The sequence below is a fragment of the Pseudophryne corroboree genome, chromosome 8 (genome assembly GCF_028390025.1).
Source record: "Pseudophryne corroboree isolate aPseCor3 chromosome 8, aPseCor3.hap2, whole genome shotgun sequence".
Taxonomy (NCBI): domain Eukaryota; kingdom Metazoa; phylum Chordata; class Amphibia; order Anura; family Myobatrachidae; genus Pseudophryne; species Pseudophryne corroboree.
Window position 1 is genome coordinate 384,349,424 of NC_086451.1, and position 19,173 is coordinate 384,368,596.

Genomic DNA, 19,173 nt, shown 5'->3' on the forward strand with positions numbered 1-19,173 from the left:
ATCTGGAATTTCTTTTCCGGATTTTCCCAGGCTTTTTCAAAGATAGCATTTAATTCTTTGGATGCCGGGAAGGTGAGGGGGGGCTTTTTATTGTCTGTGAAAAAGTCCTCCTCAACCAGCTCAGGAGCACTGTCAGTAATGTGCAGCACATCCCTTACAGCTTCAATCATCAACTGCACCCCCTTAGCAAGTGATGCCAACCCCCTCAACACATCCCCGTCACCGTCTGCAGTGTCAGAATGGGTGTCCGTGTCATCCTGCATAAGTTTGGCAAGTGCACGTTTTTGAGAATGTACAGCAGGGGACCCAAAGGAAGCAGTATCAGACCATACAACCATAGAGGATTGCAGAACTTGAGTGGCATGCTCAGTCCTAGCAACCCTATCGGAAATCTGAGAAATAGTCCCCCTCAGAGAGACTAACCATCCTGGCTCTCTAGCACGGATCTGCGCTACAACAGTGCAATCCTGATTACATGGTATGGAGTCCTCTGCAGCATATGAAACAGTGTCCCTAGACATGTTGTCACATACATACCAAACACCCCACAAACACACAGGGTACTGGGTAGACAGAGTTTCCCCTCCAAGAATGGCAGAGAGACACAGAGATTGGAGCCAACCCACACACAGCGCTATTATAGGTATAGGGAGACCCTAACCAGCGCTGACTGTGTCCCTTAATAGGTGACACAGCCTTTACACAGCCTCCCCTCCCTTCTACAACCCCCCTGGTACCGTACAGATAGCTGGAGGTGCTCTGGAGGGACCTGTTCATCCACTGGCTGTAAGCTGCAGGCAGGAAAATGGCGCTGAACGCTGCTGGGTCCGCTCTGAGTAGAAGCTCCGCCCCCTTAATGGCGCTGTCTTCCCGCTCCTGTGAGATTATACTGGCCTGAGGATTCGTTTGCTGGCTGAGATCCGTGGACCCCGACAGGCTTGAAATGGTCAGTGTAGGGTTATGTGCTGGCTCAGGGCGCCCCTCACAGCACTGCACCGCAGAGCCGTCCGGGAGCGCGGTTAATACTGCGCTCCTACCCTTAAAGCCACCCTCTTCACACTGACCCCCTGCTTGTAAGGGGGGACAGTGACTCACTCACCACTTTCAGCTCTATAAGGGGGTGGCGGCTGGCTGCCGGGGTGAGCGTTCCCCTGTGGCGGGGCGCGATCTGTCCCCTCTGGAGCTTAATGTCCAGTCAGCGGAGTCAGTGGCTCAAGACCCCGCAGGGCGGACACTGCTCCACCCCTCAGTCCCTCGATGCAGGCAGGCTGTTGCCAGCACCCTCCTGTAAAAAAATAAACTCTTAGAAAAACTTTTACCAGGAAAGCTCTGTAGCGCTCCCCAAGCTGTGACCGGCTCCTCCGGGCACATTTTCTAAACTGAGTCTGGTAGGAGGGGCATAAAGAGAGGAGCCAGCACACACTATTAAACTCTTTTAAGTGCCAATGGCTCCTGGTGGACCCGTCTATACCCCATGGTACTAATATGGACCCCAGCATCCTCTAGGACGTAAGAGAAATATAGTGTAGTAGTCCTTAAAAGATCAGGCAATTGAGGATCTAAAGTTGCACTTGCAAGATATGAGAAAAATTAAGCGTGAGTCATATCATTCCATTAAGGCAAAACAGCTTCCAAATGAGTTCTTCCTATTTCCTCTGACTAGTCCAGATGAACCTATGAGGACATATACCTCTGCTCCCTGAACACTCCTCAGTGTAAGGGGGTAAAGGGCCTACACACTAGAAGACATGACTAATGTGAAAGATGAACAATTTCCCTTGAACTTCCCAGAGCCCTGACAAACAAAATTAAGTGTACACACTAATGGGCCCTACACACTGGCAGATCTCACTGCACGATATGAACGTTCTCGTCAGGAAATGAAACACTGAAACGTTGACAGCAATTACCTGTGTGCGGGTTGTCTGTTGAAGTGAGCTGTGAGTGCCGCCGACTGGATACGCATATTGGGCAGCATATATTGTTGCCACTGGAAGGCACCGGCCATTACCTTTGTATTTCATAGCTTTTGTTTTATAAACATATATATATATATATATATATATATACACACACACACACACACATATATATATGTGTCTCCAGCTATAAGATATTTGCAGGTGGTACGTGCACATCTTGTACATCCTCTTACGGTCCTCTGGAAAACATCATTAGCTGTCGGTCGAGACATCGAGATGTCATTTTTAACAAGAATGTCTTTCAGATTCTTTGATCTGGTGTAGCATGGCATCAAGTTCGTATCTGATAATGGGAGTTCTTTATCAGTCTGTACTATTTTCCACACATTTTTGGAGATCCTATTAATGCTGGTCGAATGTACATTAAAATTATTAACCCAAGGCATTTTCTTAACGGTGTCCTTTTTATTAGATTTCTGCAAAAGCGTGTCCCGATCTATTGTTAACACCTTCTGCTTGGTAAATTGAAGATTATACTTATTGTAGCCCCGGGCTAAGAACTTATCAATCAACTGATCTAATTGTAAAATAGCCATCTCTCGATTACTATTGATCCTCCAGATCCTCAACATTTGCGAGTAAGGAAGTCCCAACTTCAGACTTCTAGAGTGACAACTATTATAATGTAATAAAGTATTTCTGTCCGTTGGCTTTGTGTATACCGAGGTACCCAGGCGACCTTTCTGTAAGGTAACCAACACATCTAGAAATGGTAACTTACGTTATCGCATGATAGATCAGGTCCCACTATCTAGGAGAGGTGGCGATAGAGGTGCACTCCTCATGAAAAGGGAAGCTGAATGGATAATTCGACTGTGTACGATGGCATCAAGAGGTCTCAATGATAAACTGTCGTTTGGTCCATTATTATAAAGTTTACTGTCTTAGGAAGGGTCATTTATGAGTAATGATTTGGGCTATTGTGTCTTTCATAAGAAGACTATTTTTGGGAATCTCCCCTGCCATATCCTATTAGATAAGTATATTTATTAAAAAGTTTTTCTTTTATATAAGGTTATCAACAATAACAATAAAATAGGATGTTAGGGTTGGGGTTTGATTGATTAATATGTAAACGTTAAGTACAGTCATTACAGCCCCACTCATTAGTCTGCAGTATTACTAGTCCCATTGGTCACGTTTTTCAAATTTTTTGTAATGTTTTGTGGTTTTCTGTACATTATTCTATGTACTCGTTTATGTCTCTAGGTTGCTATGGTGACGTGGTGGGGGGACGTGCATCACGCGGATGCGTGATGACGTCATCAGACTTCGCTGCCGCCGGGTGATCCAGGAAGGAGGGCGCCTGTCTGATGCGTAAGTGTGGCGACCACCCAGTGCCAGGACGAGGGAGGAGCTTGTCGGGCACAGTGTTGAATGGGGCCTAGTGACGTCATCAGATGGCGCCGCTGACCGGACGAATTCCCGCGCTGAGCAGCGTTCACTTGGTGGTGTGATGCTTTATAAGGTAAGAGCATTCATTGCACATGTTGTAACCTGATGAAAATCTTGACTGATTGAAACGTTGTTTGCTGACATGGTGGTCGCTTTATTTATTGTCTCATCCGGAGCCCTGAGTGCCGTACCTCTGCTCGTTTACATTCATCCACAAAGTAAGGGCACCGGGTCAAGGTAATTACCACATGGGAGTGCCGGACATATCGCATATTGTATTGAAAGACAGCTTCACCAACTGTCCTTGGTCAAGGCACCCAGAATTGTTTTGGACTTAAGCATTATTGCCTCATCAAGTTAGTGTCTGCACTTGTTTACACGGAGCACTGAGCACTTTAAACACGTGACACATCTGCTTTTAGTAATAGGGGATCGTTCATATTTTTACTGTGGATACCCATGCAGTATGGTTCTTATCCTGTTATCATTGGCACTTTATGGACTGTGTGGCTTGAAGTTTACATGAGACTGGTTGTAACAGTTTTGATAGGTAGTGTGGACAATTAGCCATATAAGAACAAACACCCTTTGGAGGACCAATATTAATTGTGTCATCTGATTGCTTTGTTGGATATTAATCCTGACGTATTGATTAGTATGGCTGAATCAGTGGGAGAAGATGTTGCATTTAATCCCCTATTGTTTCCTTTGGATCATATGTTCAGTTATTCGGAAACTGAGGCAGACATGATCTTATTGAATGAACAAATGGATGATCAAATTGAAGCCTTGCCATTAGAAATCATGTTCAGAGATCTGTTAAGGTTGAAGAGAAAAGAGGTGGATTACCACCTGCATGGGGTCTCCTTAAGTGATTATTTTCGTAAGAAAAAAATTCCTAGAGGCCTAAGGGTGCGTAATTGTCCGACGATAGGGCGTAATGACCCAGCCTTTTGCAAAAGATGGATTTCCATCTTAAATAAATGTTCTTTGTCTAATACTGTTAATTATTGAGCAAAATAAGAAAGAACTGGGGACGCTTAAAGAAAAAATTGCCTTCTGTGAGAAAACATATTTGAGTAATTTACAAGCAGACACTGAGGTTGACTGGATGAGTAAAATGGCCAGTCAACTAGCCGTGTATAGGAGAGATCTGGTGAAATTTAAAAGAGAAAAATTACAAAAAGTGGAAGGTGATTATGAAAACCACCAGGTATATCAGTGGCTTACAGCAGGTCGACAGAATGAACGTAAGAAACCTTTTTTCAGACGGGACCGTTACCCGAGAACAGTAACAGACACTGAATCGTCGTATGAGACACAGAGTGAGAGCAGTGGCTCAGAAAAAGGTGGTGCACGACGCAATACCACCGGTAACAAGAATAAGAGTGCTAAAATACCGGTTGTCCCTTTAGGGCGACTTACCAGGATGCAAGCACGCGGCAGCTCAGACGATGTACTCGGAGAGGCGGGCAAAACAAAAGAGCAGCAAGCTATCAAAAAACCACCGTCCAAGAACAAGTAATTTATAATTTATCCTCACATGAACTGACTAATAGTGAGAAGAGCATTCTTTGTAAAGGTCTCTCGTTTGTGCATACGAAAGGTTTCGGTCAGATTAATTGGCAAACAGAGAAACATCGCCTAACCAGGCAATTGAAATTAAAACAGTTCTATGCGAAAAACACTCCCATGGGTAATACCAGTAATCAACATTTAATTCCTCCGAAATTATTAGCTTTAAAAAAACCGTCCACCTTTGAACCACCTTCTTCCAGTGCGACTATTAAGACTTTTTCCAGAATGTTGGACGAGGAGGTCATGGAGTGTGTTAAACATTCCCCTTCAATACATCCCAATCTGAGTCAAGCTGAAAGAATTGCACTCAAAAGCTTGTCTCAGAACTCCAACCTTATCATACGAGCGGCTGAAAAGGGAGGTGGGGTTGTGCTACAAGATCGTGCAGATTATAAAGCAGAAATTATGAGGCAGCTCGGTAATGAAACTGTTTACAGATGTTTAAAGAAGGATCCCACGGCTGAATATAGAATGAAATTAGAAGAAGTTCTTAAGGAAGCATTACAAGTCAAACTTATTGATGAAGAAATGTACACTTTGTTGCTACCGGAGTTTCCCAAAATTCCAATATTGTACACCTTACCAAAGGTGCATAAGGGGATTAATCCCCGACCAGGACGACCAGTGGTGTCTGCTCGGGAATCGTTGTTACAACCTACCGCGATCTTTCTTGACTCAATACTTCAACCAATTGTGCAGGGTCACAAGAATTTCCTATTGGACACCACAATGTTACTTAATAAATTTAAGAATATTCCACTAATTCCTGATGGTGCTTGGTTGGTGTCTTTGGATGTTACCAGCTTGTACACTGTAATCCCACATGAGGATGGAATTACAGCTGTAGATGAGTTTTTGAGCACTGAGAGTGAGTTTGACAACGTACAGAGGAATGTGTTATGTTAATTATTAAGACTAATTTTGGAATTGAATTACTTCTTATTTGATAATAAATTTTATTTACAGATTAGCGGGTGCGCAATGGGGTCATCTGTGGCCCCAGCACTCGCTAATCTGTGTATGTTTAAATGTGAGGAACAGGTGTTTTTCATAAAACCTGAGATTGTTTCTAAAATCATGTTTTACACCCGTTTCATTGATGATTTATTCATGATCTGGACGGGTAGTTATGAAGAATTGGTGGGGATTATTGACATGCACAAATCCTCAGGTTCAGTTGTCAAACTCACTCTCAATATGAGTCAGACTTCGTTACCATTTCTAGATGTGTTGGTTACCTTACAGAAAGGTCGCCTGGGTATCTCGGTATACACAAAGCCAACGGACAGAAATACTTTATTACATTATAATAGTTGTCACTCTAGAAGTCTGAAGTTGGGACTTCCTTACTCGCAAATGTTGAGGATCTGGAGGATCAATAGTAATCGAGAGATGGCTATTTTACAATTAGATCAGTTGATTGATAAGTTCTTAGCCCGGGGCTACAATAAGGATAATCTTCAATTTACCAAGCAGAAGGTGTTAACATTAGATCGGGACACGCTTTTGCAGAAATCTAATAAAAAGGACACCGTTAAGAAAATGCCTTGGGTTAATAATTTTAATGTACATTCGACCAGCATTAATAGGATCTCCAAAAATTTGTGGAAAATGGTACAGACTGATAAAGAACTCCCATTATCAGATACGAACTTGATGCCATGCTACACCAGATCAAAGAATCTGAAAGACATTCTTGTTAAAAATGACATCTCGATGTCTCGACCGACAGCTAATGATGTTTTCCAGAGAACCGTAAGAGGATGTACAAGATGTGCATGTACCACCTGCAAATATCTTATAGTTGGAGACACGTTTAGCCACCCACATAGTGGCAAAAAATATGTTATAAAATACCATTTAACGTGTAACAGCAGTTTTGTGGTCTACCAGATTATTTGCCCCTGCGGGCTCACATATGTGGAAAAACACAACGTAAGTTTAAAGAACACATGGCGGTACATCGGTCATCGATTAAATTGTTGCTAGAAAGTAGAGAGAGCGATCAACCGGTCGCGAGACATTTTCTGGCTGCAAGACATACATTGGCAAGCTTACGTTATCGCATGATAGATCAGGTCCCACTATCTAGGAGAGGTGGCGATAGAGGTGCACTCCTCATGAAAAGGGAAGCTGAATGGATAATTCGACTGGGTACGATGGCACCAAGAGGTCTCAATGATAAACTGTCGTTTGGTCCATTATTATAAAGTTTACTGTCTTAGGAAGGGTCATTTATGAGTAATGATTTGGGTTATTGTGTCTTTCATAAGAAGACTATTTTTGGGAATCTCCCCTGACATATCCTATTAGATAAGTATATTTATTAAAAAGTTTTTCTTTTATATAAGGTTATTAACAATAACAATAAAATAGGATGTTTGGGTTGGGGTTTGATTGATCAATATGTAAACGTTAAGTACAGTCATTACAGCCCCACTCATTAGTCTGCAGTATTACTATTCCCAGTGGTCACGTTTTTAAAAATTTTTGTAATGTTTTGTGGTTTTCTGTACATTATTCTATGTACTCGTTTATGTCTCTAGGTTGCTATGGTGACATGGCCCCACCATGTCACCATAGCAACCTAGAGACATAAACGAGTCGGATGCGTGATGACGTCATCAGACTTCGCTGCCGCCGGGTGATCCAGGAAGGAGGGTGCCTGTCTGATGCGTAAGTGTGGCGACCACCCAGTGCCAGGACGAGGGAGGAGCTCGTCGGGCACAGTGTTGAATGGGGCCTAGTGACGTCATCAGATGGCGCCGCCGACCGGACGAATTCCCGCGCTGAGCAGCGTTCACTTGGTGGTGGGATGCTTTATAAGGTAAGAGCATTCATTGCACATGTTGTAACCTGATGAAAATCTTGACTGATTGAAACGTTGTTTGCTGACATGGTGGTCGCTTCATTTATTGTCTCATCCGGAGCCCTAAGTGCCGTACCTCTGCTCGTTTACATTCATCCACAAAGTAAGGGCACCGGGTCAAGGTAATTACCACATGGGACTGCCGGACATATCGCATATTATATATATATATTTATATATTACCCATTATAATTAATTTTTATTACGTTGGTGGGGCAGTGGGAGAAAATACATCGGGGTGGGGCAATGGGAGAAATGAAGGAGACACTGTGCGGCTCCCATCAACGGCTCAGAGGGAGCGCGGGTTGACAGCCAATCTAGGACGTTTTTTTTTAAAGGGACAATCACTTACAAGGCATGGTTTTGCTTTGTAAGTGATTGTCCCTTTAAAAAAACGTCCGAGATTTGCCGGCAACCAGCAACTCCAGCGGTCTTGGACTGCATTACATCCTGCCAGAAATCTCACTTGTTTGTTGGCTTCTACTTTAGCCTACACACAACCAGGGACGGATCTAGACTTTTCTTTAGGGGGGGCGGTTTACTGTTTAATCTTGACTCCTCCCTCTACAGTCCCAACTCCTCCCATCTGCAATCCTAACTCCTCCTCCCTCAATTCTGACTAAACTTGTTGAGTGAGACTGAGATAGAGCTTTGTGATTGTTCTATGTACATGTGATTGTGCTATGGGGTAATTGTATTTATTAGCCCTAGTACCCACACACCAGCAAGTGAAGGGCAAATGCTCTGTAACCCTTGCTCTCCTGGCTCCTCTGTGTGGCTGTGGTATAAGCTGCAGCACATCGTTCTGCCATAGGCTATCCCCGGAGAGCTCTCGTCTGCTCAAAAGTGGGCATGGCTATGACTGTGTTAGGGGGGGCAGTCGCCCCCCCCCCCCTAAATCCGGCCCTGCACACAACTAACTGAATTCCCTCTTTAGTGTGGCTATAAGATTGTCACTGACTTTATTACACTGTTGCAGTTATTGGTCTTTTGAGGTTGAAATCTACCCCCAGAGGAGGAGGATCGTGATTGAGGAGTTACCGTTCCATCAAAAGGAACGTAATTCTACTCATATGGTTCTTATTATATAGAGCGCCTTTATGAGTTGTCCTCTGTTTCTTTACAAATATTACTTATTAGTGTAAGGCAACACTTGTTGGTTTATTTGTGCTGGCAGCTCATAGTGGGCATTTCAGGAAACCATATCATTCAAAGTCAAAGACTATGTAAAAAAAGCACTCCCAGGTTATTAAGTATTCTCTACACCAGAATTTAGCACACAATTTCCAACCAGTTCAACATTCCTCTCTGGCCCTCATTCCGAGTTGATCGCACGCAGAGCCGGCGCTACCAGCTCAGCAAGGGTATGCAGTGCAGGGAGGCGCCCAGCTTGAAGAGGTGCAGCGCTCTCCCTGCTCTGCTACCCTGGTCCCTGCTGCTGCCAGTTGCCGTTGCGCCTGTCAAAGTGGAAGACAGGTAACGGCGCTAGCAGCGTGTAGCGCTTCTCCCAGTACAAGATCCCTCTAGCTCCCTGCCCCCCTCCTCCTCACAGAGAGTGCGCTGCTGCCAAATTCTGAGAGTTTTGCCGGGCGAGTAGAATTTGAGGGGCGTGGTCTAATCGTGGGAGGCGTGGCCACACCCCCTTTTGGGATTTTTTTTTTTTTAAATAAAAATTTGCAGAGTCCTGCGGGGTAGGGGGGCCTTGAGCCCCTCAGCCAGTGGCAATTCGAGTGGGGAGTGTGATCAGTGTGATCACTCTCCACCTACCCATATAGGAACAGGCAGAGGCTCCGCAGCAGCAGCCTCTCTGCCTCTGGCACTGCAGCACAGCACACTCTGCCAAGATGAGAGTTTATGCTGTTGCTGCTGCCCAGTAAGAAGGGAGGGAGGAGTGCAGTGGACCAGGGTCCCTGCTAAGCCCCTTCATCAGTCCCGGGCCAGGGTAATTTGTACCTGCCCCTCCCCTCTCGCCGAAACTGCCGACATCCTCCAGAGCCGCTGCTGCTGGAATAACGGAGCCTCCAAGAGGGTAGAGGAGGAGCAGCGCCCGAGTGTGGAGTCCAAGGCAGAGCATCAATCACAGTTATGCCTAAAAAGTAATGAAGCAGAAGGTACTACATTTACAGTAGCAGGGTGGTGGGTATGACGTGGTTGGGCTATACCTGGCATAATGTGTATAATGGTCTCTACCTTGCATAACATGTATAAGGTGCTCTACTGTGACATAACGTGTATAAGCAGCTTTTACTGTATGGTGTAACATGTATAAAAGTACTACTGTGCGGTGTAATGTACATAACGGACACTACTGTGCGGTGTAATGTAAATAACAGGCACTACTGTGCGGTGTAATGTAAATAATGGGCACTACTGTGCGGTGTAATGTAAATAACGGGCACTACTATGCGGTGTAATGTAAATAACGGGCACTACTGTGTGATGTAATGTAAATAACGGGCACTACTATGCGGTGTAATGTAAATAACGGGCACTACTATGCGGTGTAATGTAAATAACGGGCACTACTATGCGGTGTAATGTAAATAACGGGCACTACTATGCGGTGTAATGTAAATAACGGGCACTACTGTGTGGTGTAATGTAAATAACAGGCACAAATGTGCGGTGTACTGTAAATAACGGGCACTACTGTGCGGTGTACAGTAAAAAACGGGCACTACTGTGCGGTGTAATGTAAATAACGGGCACTAATGTGCGGTGTACTGTAAATAACGGACACTACTGTGCGGTGTAATGTAAATAACGGGCACTAATGTGCGGTGTACTGTAAATAACGGGCACTACCGTGCGATTGGAGAGAAAACATAGTTCTCACTTCTGATCTGTCGAAATGTATACTTATTTATTACCAAATATTAATATAGCGCACACATTTTCCTCAGTGCTTTACAGAGTATATTTGGCCATTAACATCAGTCCATGCCCCCGTGGGAGCTTACAATCTATATTCCCTATCACATGTACACACATCCACACCAGGGTTAAATTTGTTGGGAGCCAATTAACCTACCATTATATTTTTGGATTGTGGGAGGAAACCACGGCACCCAAAGGAAACCCACACAAGTATGTGGAGAAGATACAAACTCCACACAAGTAGGGCCATTGTGGGAATCGAACCCATGACCTCAGTGCTGTGAGGCAGTAATGCTAACCCTTACACCATCCCTACTGCGCTATGAGTTATACCCAAATCTCTCACAAACACCAACAAAAATGATGTCAACCTCTGACAACTGTGACTCCTACTTTCCGCCTGGCCATGGCCTTTGGCTGTGAAATAAACATTTATCACCTAAAATGTGACCCTTTATTTGTTTAATGAAGTGGTCACTGTAAATAGTATGATGCAACCTAATACTGATATCATGGGACAAAAGTGCTTTGTTATTAAGGATATTTCCAGTGAGCAGATTCTGGTCAATCATTGACATGACTTTATCTGCGAGTTTCAGGCCACTTACAGGTCAGCTGGGGGTAATATCATTGAATTGTGAGTTTCAGGCCATCTGGGGGGATATATTTGTCACTCAGTCTGTAGCTAGGCGGTTTTATGGCAGATGTAACAGCAGAAATTGCTCACTTCCAGGCTAAGAAATACAGGCAGGTACTTATCCATCATGCAATACCATCAGGGATGCATCTTATTGGCTCCAAATTGACTCTGCAGCAGGACAATGGGGGTCATTCCGAGTTGATCGCTCGCTAGCTAGTTTTAGCAGCCGTGCAAACGCTATGCCACCGCCCACTGGGAGAGTATTTTAGCTTAGCAGAAGTGCAAACAGTTGTATCGCAGAGCGCCTGCAAAAAATGTTTGTGTAGTTTCAGAGTAGCTCAAAACCTACTCAGCACTTACGATCACTTCAGACTATTCAGTTCCAGATTTGACGTCACAAACCCGCCCAGCGTTCGCCCAGCCACGCCAGCGTTTTTCCTGGCACGCCCGCGTTTTTCTGCACACTCCCTGAAAACGGTCAGTTGCCACCCAGAAATGCCCACTTCATGTCAATCACTCTGCGGCAAGCAGTGTGACTGAAATGCATCGCTAGACCCTGTGCAAAACTACATCGTTTGTTGTGCCCGTACGTCGCGAGTGCGCATTGTGCCGCATACGCATGCGCAGAACTGCCATTTTTTTAGCCTGATCGCTGCGCTGCGAAAAAAATCAGCTAGCGATCAACTTGGAATGACCCCCAATGACCCCAGACAAACAGCCAATGTCATTAAGCGTAAAGAAGAACAAGTCCTGGAAGTGATGATATGGCCCCCACAGAGCCCTGATCTCAACATCATCAAGTCTGCCTGGGACTACAGTACATGTCTGAAGAGACAGAAGGAATTGACCAAGCCTACAACCACAAATCTGTTGGTAGATCTCCAAGATGTTTGGAACAACCTCCCTGCCAAGTTCCTTAAAAAACTGTGTGCAAGAATACCTAGAAGAATTGATGCTGTTTTGAAGGGAAAGGTTGGTCACACCAAATGTTGATTTGATTTAGATTTCTCTTCTGTTCATATACTGTGCATTTTGTTAATGGATCAAAATAAACTATTAACACTTCAATTTTTGAAAGCTTTCTTCTTCTAATTATTATTATCCTTTATTTATATGGCGCCAGAAAGGTTCCGCAGTGTCCAATTATAGAGTACATAAACGAAAAAATCAAAACAGGAAAATAGTGACTTACAGTTGAAGACAATATAGGACAAGTACAGGGTAAATAAACATAGCTACAGCAGCAGACGACACTGACATAAGTATCAGGGTGACAGAAAACAACGGGATTTGGTGCCGTTGAAGACCACCCGTCTCTGGTCTCCTGGCACTCCTCCTACCGGCGGTCTCCATCCACCCACCTGCCCGGTCTCCGTCCACCCGCCCGCCCGGTCTCCATCCACTGCTTGCAGTGCTTGGAGATTACGTCATCTCCAAGCACTGGCAAATACTGTGTGCAGTGGACACGGCGTTGACCTGGGTATATCCCAGGTCGGCACCGCTGTGGAAACTGTGTTCCAAATACCGGGTCAGAGCCGGGATTTTGGTGGAAAAGCAAGGCAGCCAGCTCCTGTAGTTTTATTACATTTAGATATAGCAATATCATATAACTACTTACATGTAGGGTGATGACATTGATAAATAAGTTAGGAGAGGTAAAATAAGCTACATTAAAGTAACGATCGTCACAATGTTAACAATAATCCTGGCAGATCTAGGACCAACTGTTACCACTACAGAAGGCATACACAGGTAGAATGCTTTGCGGGTGGCTGTTCAATTATTGATTCCACCAATTGCTTGGCCAGACGCAAAAGCAGGTCAGGGCCCCGTGTCGGATATAGAGACATTCCTTCTTTTAATGAGATATTAACACCCATCTAGTATTTGAGACCATGATAAATGGGACATGCACTAAAGACATACCATGTTTTAAGCCCGATGGCATGCGACAACTATGATGGCATTCACAATGCACTTTTGTCCAGATCTGCATTAACTCCGGACATCTACTAATTAAAGTTCCAGACGCTGACCAAGGGTGTGTTACGATCCTGATGCTCAGGACAGGGGAGATCTTATGTAGTGAGTCCTGAGCACCAAGACGGAATGCTGGGATTGGGAAATGGGAAGGAAATAGCCCCTAGCACCCTACCTCCGTTGTCTTACCCGTGTTATCAATTCACGCCTGAACGACTATGGTTTCTTGGGCCCATGGCAGCCGCGTTTGAAGGGCGGATTAGGTCTGCCCAACTCCGATGCCCCCTCAGGTCTTAAAGAGAGACAAGGCGTGAACTGAGACAGGGTAATAACAAGGGGACCTCTAACTGAAACAACCACGCTAGGGGCTATAAACGACCTAAAAACTAAACGTATGTGCGGCACGCCACCAAAGGAAAAAGAACTACAAAGAAACCACTGTCCACTCCCCTACACGGCCGAGTTCCGGGTAGGACAGTGAAAGCGGAAACCTCCGCAAATGCACCAATTCACAGTAAAGTAAACACTAAGCGGCATAGGCCGCAACACGCGGCAGAAGCCGCTATTCACGAAACCGGGCGAGAACCCCAGATGACAAACAGGTTCGCAAGGACTAGAAGGATTCCCAGGACCGGCTTCGGACCTCCAAAGTACCAAAGGGCAGGGAGCAAGATCCACCAAACACGGCTGACAGGAACAGAGTTCTGCAAGGCAGGAACAGCATACAAGAAGCTATCACCGGCGGGGCTGCAGTGTGCTGGCTCACATAAAAAGGCCCTGCTGGCCAATAACAGGAGGGCCAGCAGGACCAGCCCCCAGACCCTAATTACTAGTTGCCGTGCAGCTGCCCTGCTGCACGAGCAACCTAATTAACTATTCTTAGCAACGGGGAATGCGGTCCACCTGTGGCGTCCCCGTTGCTATGCACCCGGCGGCCCTGCACGCACGGCGTCCTGCGTTGCCAGGGAGCCGGCGGCTATCGTGCTCATGGCGTCCTGGCGTTGCTAGGCGCCGTGCGGGGGACAGGGAAGGAGAGAGGCGCGGCGGCCGTGACCGCTGCTCAGTCAGGGCACGGCCGAAGACCGCCGCGCCTAACAGTACCCCCCCTTGAGGAGGGGTTAAAGAACCCCTAGAGCCAGGTTTCTGAGGAAACTCCTGAAAGAAAATCCTCTTCAGCTTGGGAGCATGTAAATCTTTATCCAACACCCAAGATCTTTCTTCAGGGCCATAACCTTTCCAGTGGACCAAAAAATAGAGCCGACCCCGAGAAAGCTTAGAATCTAAAACCTTCTCCACCAAGAACTCTTGTTGCCCCTGAACATCCACCGGAGATCTACCCTGGGAAGTCCTCCGAGGAAATCTCCTGGAAGAAAAATACTGTTTCAAAAGAGAACAGTGAAAAGTATTGCCAATTTTGAGAGATCTCGGCAAGCGTAGCCGAAAAGCAACTGGGTTGACCTTCTTAATGATAAGGAATGGTCCAATAAATTTGGGTCCCAATCTAGCCGAAGGTTGTCGGAGCTTGATGTTGCGAGTTGACAACCATACCTTATCTCCCACCTTAAAAGTGCAAGGACGTCGGAGCCTATCAGAGAATTTCTTTTCTCGGAAGGCAGCTTTTCTCAAGGCAAGGTGCACCTTTCTCCAAATTGTTCTGAGATGGGAGGTTAAGGTCAACGAGGAGACTGGAGAATGAGGAAAAAAAAGAGTTGGCTCTAGGATGAAAGCCAAAGACTGAAAAGAATGGGGACTCCTTGGTGGAAGAATGACAAGAGTTATTATAAGCAAATTCGGCTAACGGAAGAAATTCAAACCAATCATTCTGGAGTTTGGCCGAATACAACCGTAAATACTGTTTTAATGACTGGTTAACTCGTTCGGTTTGTCCGTTAGATTGTGGATGGTACCCAGATGTTAAAGAGAGTTTCATATTTAATGAGGCACAAAAACGTTTCCAGAAACGAGCAATGAATTGCGGACCCCGATCAGAGACAATATCCCTGGGAAACCCATGGAGCCTGAACACATGACGGAGAAACAAGACTGCCAACCCTTGAGCAGAGGGTAATCGGGGAAGAGCAATGAAATTAGCCATCTTACTAAAACGATCTACTACCACCCAAATGACTCGAAATCCGGCTGAAAGAGGAAGGTCCACCACGAAATCCATGGATATATGTGACCATGGCCTGAGAGGAACGGCTAAAGGTACGAGTTGCCCGATCGGCAATGAACGAGGAACCTTATGCCGTGCACAAACCTGACAGGAATGGACAAATTCCCTTACATCTTTAGAAAGACTAGGCCACCACACCGAGCGAGAGACTAACTCCAAGGTCTTAGTGATACCTGGATGACCAGAGAATTTGTTGTCATGAAACTCAGCTAAAACAGTGCCTCTCAGAAATTCAGGGACAAAGAGATGATCAGCAGGAATCGGTTTAGGAGCCTGCTGTTGAAGCTGGACTAACTGAGTAAATAAATCCTGTGTGAGGCCTGCCCGGATGACAGATGATGGAACTATGGGGGTAGTAGCAGGATGGTTATTGTGAACCGGAAGAAAACAACGTGACAGGGCATCAGCTTTAGTATTTTTGGAACCGGGCCTGAAGGTGATAATAAACCTGAAACAAGTAAAAAAACAATGCCCAACGTTCCTGCCGAGCATTAAGCCGTTTAGCTGACTCAATATACTGCAGGTTCTTATGGTCAGTAAACACTGTAATAGTATGCCTAGCTCCCTCCAGCCAATGCCTCCACTCCTCGAAAGCCCATTTAACTGCCAGCAATTCTCGATTACCAACGTCATAGTTGGATTCTGCGGAGGAGAATTTCCTGGACATGAAGGCACAAGGGTGTAATTCCTGAGACTCCGGATCTTCCTGAGATAGGATAGCCCCCACTCCAACCTCTGAGGCATCTACCTCGACTATAAAGGGGAGCTCCGGGTTAGGGTGCCTGAGAACAGGAGCCGAGACAAAGGCCTGCTTTAAGGCCCGAAAGGCAGACTCGGCTGCAGGCGACCAATTGGAAGGGTCCGCTCCTTTTTTAGTCAATGCTACTATAGGAGCGACCAAATCAGAAAAGGTATGAATGAACCGCCTATAATAGTTTGCAAACCCTAAAAAGCGCTGAATTGCTTTTAAATTTGTGGGTTGCGCCCAATTAAGGATGGCCTGGAGTTTTTTCGGTTCCATGAAAAATCCCTGGGGAGAAATAATATATCCCAAGAAGGACACTTCCGTGATGTGAAAATCACATGTCTCTAGTTTTGCATATAAATGATTCTCCCGTAGTTTTTGAAGAACCAGACGCACATGGGTAATATGTTGTTCCATAGACTCAGAATAAATCAAAATGTCGTCTAAATAAACGACAACGAACTTTCCAAGAAAGTCACGAAGAACATCATTGATGAGGTCTTGAAATACCGCAGGAGCATTTGACAGCCCAAAGGACATCACCAGGTATTCATAATGACCCGACTGTGTGCTGAAAGCCGTCTTCCACTCATCCCCAGATCTTATTCGGATGAGATTGTAAGCTCCTCTAAGATCAATTTTTGAGAAGATAACGGCAGAGCGTAACTGATCAAAAAGTACTGAAATCAAAGGCAAAGGGTAGGTGTTTTTAACAGAAATTTTATTCAGAGCCCGAAAATCAATACATGGTCTGAGCGACCCATCTTTTTTCTCAACAAAAAAGAATCCTGCACTCAAAGGAGATTTTGAAGGCCTAATGAAGCCTTTTTTCAGGCTTTCCTGGATATAATTATCCATAGCCGTGGTTTCTGGCCCGGAGAGGGCATATAATCTCCCCTTAGGTAAAGTGGCCCCGGGAACTAAATCTATAGCGCAGTCATAGGACCGATGGGGAGGCAGAACGTCCGCATTACCCTTGGAGAACACATCAGCAAAATCCTGATATTCCAGAGGAATAAGTTCTGGGGTAACTGCCGCAACCCGGACAGGATGGGAAATACACTCCTTAACACAAAAAGGACCCCATTGGGAAATCTCCCCAGACCGCCAATCTATGGTGGGATTATGAAAGGCAAGCCAGGGGTGACCCAAAACTACTGGAACTGCCGGACAATGTGTAAGGTAAAATTCTATTTCTTCTGAATGTAGGGCCCCCACTGTCAGCAATACTGGAGGTGTGCGGTGAGTAATAACCCCATTGGAAAGCGGACCCCCATCCAAGCCGTGCATGGTGATACGTCTATCTAAGGGTATCAGTGGAACGCCTAAAGCCTTAGCCCAAGCTAAATCCATAAAATTTCCTGCAGCTCCACTGTCGACGAAGGCCGACACCAACGAACTGAGGCTGCCAAAGGAAATCTTTACCGGAACTAATAGAGAATTATTAGAGGAGATTAACTGCAGACCCAAGTGAACCCCCTCACAATTCACTTGGTCAGAGCGTTTCCCGGCTTGTTCGGGCAGTTACGTGCGATATGTCACTTACCACCACAATACAAACAAAGACCAGAACTTAACCTTCTGGTACTTTCCTCTGGGGACAGCCGGGAGAGACCCATTTGCATGGGCTCCTCGACGTCCTCAGGAAAAGTATATACACATGGATTAGGCCTAAAAGTTGTTCCTCTTTCAGCCCTCCGCTCTCGGAGACGATGATCAATTTTAATAGCGAGCTCCATGAGTTTGTCTAGAGTCTCAGGAGCGGGGTACTGAAGGAGACTGTCTTTAATCACTTCTGACAGTCCGAGGAGAAACTGACTGCGCAGGGCCGGGTCATTCCAGCCACAGTCGTTCGACCAACTGCGAAATTCGGTACAATACACCTCTGCTGGATTTTTGCCTTGCTTAAGGGCACGCAGGTGACTCTCAGCTGATGCTTCTCTATCTGGGTCGTCATATAAGAGGCCTAAGGATTTAAAAAAGGCGTCTACTGATAACAAAGCAGCATCATCCGCTCTTAGCCCAAATGCCCAGGCCTGTGGATCACCCTGAAGTAGAGACATAACAATCCCGACCCGCTGAGACTCAGTACCAGAGGAACGGGGCCTTAAACAAAAATAAAGCTTACAAGCTTCCTTAACATTAAAAAAATCCTTTTGGCTACCCGAAAAACGGTCAGGTAAATGCATCTTTGGTTCTGGAACCATACTCGGGGAGGCTCGCAAAAGATCTTCCTGCGATCTCACCCGAAGAGTAAGGTCCTGAACCATCTGAGTTAATTCCTGTATTTGGTTAACCAAAAGCTGACTGGGGTTTGGCCCTAAACCTGCCGGATTCATGAGGCCGAATTTCTAGGCCCACCAATACAACGGAATAAATTAAACCCCTTTTTTTTTTTATGTTGGCCGGTGATAATGTTACGATCCTGTTGCTCAGGACAGGGGAGATCTTATGTAGTTAGTCCTGAGCACCAAGACAGAATGCTGGGATTGGGAAATGGGAAGGAAATAGCCCCTAGCACCCTACCTCCGTTGTCTTACCCGTGTTATCAATTCACGCCTGAACGACTATGGTTTCTTGGGCCCATGGCAGCCGCGTTTGAAGGGCGGATTAGGTCTGCCCAACTCCGATGCCCCCTCAGGTCTTAAAGAGAGACAAGGCGTGAACTGAGACAGGGTAATAACAAGGGAACCTCTAACTGAAACAACCACGCTAGGGGCTATAAACTACCTAAAAACTAAACGTATGTGCGGCACGCCGCCAAAGGAAAAAGAACTACAAAGAAACCACTGTCCACTCCCCTACACGGCACCGCCGAGTTCCGGGGAGGACAGTGAAAGCGGAAACCTCCGCAAATGCACCAATTCACAGTAAAGTAAACACTAAGCGGTATAGGCCGCAACACGCAGCAGAAGCCGCTACTCACGAAAC